General features: G+C 38.0%; 1 protein-coding gene and 1 long non-coding RNA gene across 3 annotated transcripts in view; one reads left to right on the top strand and one right to left on the bottom strand.

Annotated features, from left to right (window-relative positions):
- Positions 1–2,572, bottom strand: part of LOC109300630 — a 7,985-nt gene extending 5,413 nt beyond the window's left edge. The window contains exon 1 of the long non-coding RNA XR_002098282.1: positions 12–2,572. This is a non-coding gene — a long non-coding RNA (uncharacterized LOC109300630). The remainder of the gene's footprint in view (positions 1–11) is intronic.
- The window catches only part of PCDH11X (protocadherin 11 X-linked), a 1,731,112-nt gene that overhangs the window by 350,522 nt on the left and 1,374,255 nt on the right, over positions 1–6,335 (top strand). The window lies entirely within an intron of this gene.

Below are 6,335 nucleotides of genomic sequence, written 5' to 3'. Positions count from 1 at the left end.
CTGAACGTGACCTTTTCTAATGGCATGTTTTTGCCTAAATACTACATAATGTAAGTCTCTCGTAAAGGATCTGTAAAGAAATCTATAGTTTGAACAATTGGCTTCTATGTTGGGAAGAGCTGTTCAGCAGGAACTCAGCCAGACTTCAGAACAATGAAAAAAGAAAAATAAACAAAAAAACAAAAAAAATTCTATCATGCAGGGGCTGAAGACCCACTTATTACATCTGTGGGAGTACCATTTATGTTGAACTCATGTAAGCACCAAAAAGTGTTAATGATATAGTGATGCTTTTTCCAAGTAACTGATCTTCTTGGACACTTTTACATTGAGCTGCTCTAATTTAAGCCCCGTAACATCTTGCATATCAGTATTCCTGCACTTCAAAATAGTGGTGGGGGCACTTGAACTAAAGGTCATTCGACAAGTTTTAGTTCAAGTGCCCCCACCAACATTTTGAGGGGTGGGGTAACTGATACATGAGATGCAGAGACTGGCTGGAGTGTGGTAATTAATGGAGTCTGGCAAAAAAATTAATCTATTGGGTTTGCTCTGATGCACTGTAATTACAGTGTGTCAAAGCAGCCTCACAGCATGTCTATAGGCACCCCTTGAGACTGGAAATAAGGGGGTGGAAATATTATAAAATATTTTTTTTTCCTGTGAGAATCCTGGTGTCCCCACTTCTACTCCTGGCTGAAAAGTTCCTCAGTTACTTTTTACTAGTAATGTAGGGAATGTCTGAGTCGCACAGTGGAGAGCCATGCATGGATACTTGAGTTAGATTGGGTACTCAGATCAGCATAACCACATTAGCACAGTGATCTGTTGAGGCTAATGTACCAGCCTGACAAGCTGGGTATATTAATTGGGGTTAACTATGAATGTGCCTATATGGCTTCCAGTATCTGAGCTAGTTCATTCAGAGCTAAATCTAAAATCTTTGTATTGCATAGTGCTATATAAACATATCCTTACTGGGTATGATACAAGCTATGAACTGTAAAAAGAAGTAAAAAGTACATGATTTTATAATTTGTAGGAATTAGTTGTGAACATTAGAAGAAGGTTTAGGAGACCCTTATTCCTTCTAAATGGCCTGTAGGTAGATATTTCAGGTTACTAAGTAAGTGTCTTTTTGTGGCTTCCTCCAGTCCTTGAGTCATTTAGCCAAATCTGTTAACCCTTTCTCCTCTCCAAAAAGGGATGAAGGGAAAAGAATACAAGGGAATAGAATCTCTTAAGAATTATGTCAAGTTCAATACTTGATTGCAGGCTTTATTAGGATAACTTATTCCTTCCTATTTGTGTAATTATATTTTGTGTGTTTGTTTTCTTACATCTGTATATTACTTTTTTAAAATCTTGGCAACTGGCAGAAGATTTTTTCTGAAAGCTCTTTTCTTCTGTTGGCTCATTGTACCATAACTCTTAAGTGATAACCACTTTTTAAATATAGATATATGCAGACCATTTAGTTCTGGGCCAGTCAGAGAAGGGAAGGATAATGCTCTTTCCTAACTTTTCCCTATTGAATGTCAAATTAAGAAGAATAGTTTTAAATTCAAAGTTAATTGACTGTTTAAATTTTCTTTTTAATGGAAGGGTTGATTAATTTCATTTTGCAATAGCCATCAAATATTTCTGTTAGTTTATTGTATTTGAGGCTTGACTATATTGAAACCTTATTATTGGATTTTTATTATGAATCAGCATAATCTCAGCATATTTCGTTATGTTATTTGTCTTCTGTACCATTCTCATTCCCATTTCCATTGCATGGAGTGGTATGTATAGATGAGTTGCTGATCCCTATGATACTGAGATACTGAACCCTATGCTACACGTGGCCAAAGATGGCTTTCAGGTATTGTTCTTCTTCCTTTGGCATATAATTGATGCCTGGGATATATGCGAATGCAGGTGTGCCAAAGCTTGGTGCCATTCATAATCTCCAACATATATGTCGCTCACCTTGATTTTAAGTGAGTCACGCTAAGGAAGAACTAATATTATAGGTTGTACATGACATGTAAACTGTAGCTTGTGTAAATTCTCTATTAGAGATGCTATTGGACTTTGGGACCTCTTGAAGTCCTTCTAAATTTCATTAAGCAGAGGACTGCTAAAGTGTAATAGGGGGCAGTCACAATCTGGTATGTGATGTAAATATAATTATTTTTTTAACATACACTGTAATGCAAATCTTTTTTTCTTATGCATTCTCAATTATTTCTGGTTTTATCATGGTGCAAATATTTATGGTACATCCTGATCTTAAGTATTATTTGTAAAATAATTTTTAACAAATATTTTTAAATATATTTTTTTGCTTTTAAATTGAATTACCAAACACTGTTGCTTTTATGTCTTATTTATCTATTTCTAAAATAAATTCTGTTTGAAGATTGTACTTGTATACCCTTTGAAGAAACACAGCCTGTTAAGTCTTTGCCATAGACAATGCACACACATAAACAAAAGTATTTTGACACAGATTAGGTGGAGAAATGATAAAATACATTTTAGCACAAGTGAAATACTTTAAGTGTTTTGTTGTCTCAAAGAAAGTAAATCATTCCTAAAACCACATGTTGTGTAGTAGCTTGGCTCTGTTCGTCTTTTTTCCAAACAAATCCTTACTAGTGGGCAGAACAGAACAGGATGCAATTTAACAAAGATAAGTGCAAAGTGCTGCATCTAGAGAGAAAGAATCACCAACACACTTACAGACTGGGAAGTGACTTTTTAAGCAGCACAGCAGCAGAAAGCGATCTCAGAGTCATAATCGACTCTAAAATGAACACGAGCTGTCAATGTAACGAACTCATAAGTAAAGCTAACCGCATTCTTTCATGCATTAGAAGGTGCATCATGAACAGGTCTAAGGAGGTGATACTTCCACTCTATGCATAATTGGTAAGATTGCATCTGGAGCTTCAGTTCTGGGCACCGCACTTCAAGAGGGACATGGATAATCTTGACAGGGTCCAAAGGAGGCCTACTCATGTGGTTAAGGGCCATCAGGTAAGATCCTACGAGGAGAGATTGAGGGACCTGAATCTCATCAGCCTCAGCAGAGAAGTCTGAGAGGGGATCTTGTGGCCGTCTACAAATTCATCAGTGGGGGAGGGGGAGCAAGGAATAGAGGACACTTTTTACCAGGGTGTTCCTTGGGGTTACAAGGAACAATGGCCATAAACTGATGGACAGCAGATTTAGATTAGACATTAGGGAAAAAATTCTTTATGGTGAGGGTTGACAAAATCTGGAATGAGCTTCAGAGGGAAGTGGTGCTCTCCCCTACTTTGGAGGTCTTTAAGAGGAGACTAGACAAGCACCTGGCTGGGGTCATCTGACCCCAGCGCTCTTTCCTGCCCAGGGCAGGGGGTCGGACTCGATCTACTAAGGTCCCTTCCAGCCCTAAACGTCGATGAAATCTAACGTTAATTGGCTCAGCAAGTCAAAGTTTAGAAGTACATAACCACCTTTTAGTTGTGTGCAAAAGTTGTGCCTGTACATGCTATGTGGATATATGCATACTACAGCACTATTTTAATATATATATTATATTATCTAGATTATAACTGCTCATGTGGGAATGTATAGGATAAATTTTATATCTTATTACTCTTGCTGGTCAGAAAACAATATTTCTGCTTCACAAAATATGCTCTGTTTATGCTCTGGGGAGTTTTTATTTTTAAATGAAAAAAATGAGCCCTCATTTATTGTTTCATAGAATGCAAACAAGGCAGAGCTCATTGGTAAGAGTATGGTCATCTGAATGTGGAGACCTAGGTTTAGGATTCTACTGTACTTGATTCCAAATGTATCTGTCATATCAGTTTATTCCAAAACAGAGAACAGGGCCTAAAATATTTGTGGCTTTATTCCAAGACAGTTCCCTATCAATTGGAATATAGTCTCTCTGTTACTTAGAAATCTTCCCATTAAAAATGTCACCAAAATTTATATATGTACTGGGAGCTCCATATATGATATGTATGCATGCATGTATATAAAATCAAGCACACAGAAATTTCATATCAAATAAGTATGTTATTACTTTTACAACCTTGCTTTGTAAAATAAGGATTTTTTCAATGGTACAAGCTACATTTCTGGAACCTTTTAAACTATTTTTATACATTTGTTTAACATAGGTCATGATAAATGGTTCAGCTTATGTAGCAAATAGCATTTTCTTTTGTCAGTGAAAATTGTGTAACAGTGTCAAAGAAATAATATTTGACTTTCCACATAAAGCTGCTATCACACTGAGCCAGCAACAGAATTATCAGCTGAATTCAGCCTTCATTCTCATTAGGTTTTTTCACTTTCCTTGTTCCAGGGGAAGGCACTCCTAAGTGAACTGGCTAACTTTGCTTTGCCTTTGCTTTATGTTTCTTTCTGGTATCTAATCTCCTGAGACTTTGTTTTTTATCCTAGTTTAGCCAATGAGGACCACACTGGTCTTTCCGATCAGGTGGTTATTGTTTTGATTGTCTAATCAGCATAAAATTTTCCCCCTGATCTAAAGCCAGATTGTAGATAGGCTGCAAACAGGTAGACATGCAGATGAGAATGTAGAACTGAATGGCCTGAATGTTTTATTCTTCTGAAGGAAACTCTTCCTCCTTGCTTCATCCAGGGAACCGACAGTTTATTATTATTATTATTATTATTATCATTATTATTAATATTTTGCACACTCATTTCTTTCATGTAGTGTTTTATTATTTTTTTTATAATGCAATGTCTGGTCTGGGTGAGGCACAATTTATGTCTGAGTCAGATACACCAAATACCTACTGACTGAAATACCTCTATCAAGTGACAGGCATGTGGAATCACATTTCCTTAGAACTTTTAAATTACTTGACTAATTCAAAGTATACATATTCAAAAGGAAAAAAAAATATTCTGTCTTGTTTTAACAAGTCTTTTGGGGAGTTTCATAGGTAGAAAACTCCATATTCCTAAAATAATAATAAAAAAATGGATGTTTGTCAGGATGAATATCATCAATTACTATAAAACAAGCACATATGCATTGCCATAAGGTACTTAAATGCCAGAAAAGTAAACATTAAATATTCTGGGTTGGTGGTGTTCAGTTTTTTAAACAACTTCTTAAAATTAAAAAAAAAATCCACAATCTGCATGGTGAAATGCCTTCCGGAGGTTTATATAATATCATTGAGTGTTACCTTGTAATCGCTCTCTGTTTGGGAAGTTTGCCAGCACTCAGCACTCAAGAATTACACAGAAAGACTTGACTTTGCGTGATAGGATATGGTTGAAAAAGTGTATGATAGGTTTCACTTTTGTCTGTGAAATATTGCAGACTGCTGTTATTGGGTTTCAGAATACATACATATTTCATAGCTCAAAGAAGGTGTTCCTAGTCTGATTTATTAAGAAGCAGGACTCACCATTTATAATTTATCCAGCAGAAGCATTTGAAGGGGAACAACAAAAGGCATTTTGCACCCTTAATCCTAAAGTTTAATAGAATAGAAGGCAACTCTCCCATACCTGTTGATTCCTAGGTGACTTGGATCCTGATTCATGCAAAATCCACTGGGTTTTATATAGACAGAGGCCATCTGCTCTGAGTCAATCCCCAGATAAAACTTGGTTGAGGTGGATAGGGATAGTATCTGATAGCAAGAACTATTTTTGACACTTTGAAATGCATGCTGAACAGTTGGTATGCTCAAAGTCTTCTCTTACTCACATTCTCAAACCCTTATTTACATACCATATTTATCTGAATTCAGAATGAGGTTTTTCTTCCCCATTTAGCATGGGGGGGAGGGAAAGCCCCTCATTTTGGATTCTAGGACAAAGCAGGATGGAGGCAGATAGCTGCAGCTGCTGCATGACCCCAACCTCCTCCTTCCCAGCTGCTTCCCCACACAGTCTCTGCCTCTCTTGCCCCCAACACCATCTCCCCTCCCCCTGCAGTCTCTTTACCTCCCCTGCCCACTTCCACTGCTTATGTCTGGTTCTGGTCCCATTCCAGCCCAGTACCCAGAGTACACAGGTAGGCAGTAGAAGGACAGGTGCCATGGGGTGCAGGAATGGAGGGAACCAATAGCGGGAGGAAGTGAGGGGAAAGGGGCCAGAGAGGCAGGCATAGGGGGTTGTAGTAGAGAGGGCAAGTGTTGGGGAGGACAGGCAGATGGGGGCAGGGTATGGGGTGGCAAAGGAGTAAAGTGGCATAACCCCCCCACTGCCTCCCCCAACACCTCTCCCTACCTCCCCTACAGCTTGCCCCGCAAAGCCTATCCCCCCACTTTCTGCCCCCACCACCTGTTCACCTATCT

This window comes from Gavialis gangeticus, unplaced genomic scaffold, assembly GCF_001723915.1.
Source record: "Gavialis gangeticus isolate Ggan-Ray unplaced genomic scaffold, GavGan_comp1, whole genome shotgun sequence".
Lineage (NCBI taxonomy): Eukaryota > Metazoa > Chordata > Crocodylia > Gavialidae > Gavialis > Gavialis gangeticus.
The sequence above is the reverse complement of the archived record's forward strand: the minus strand, read 5'-3'. Positions and strand labels throughout refer to the sequence as shown.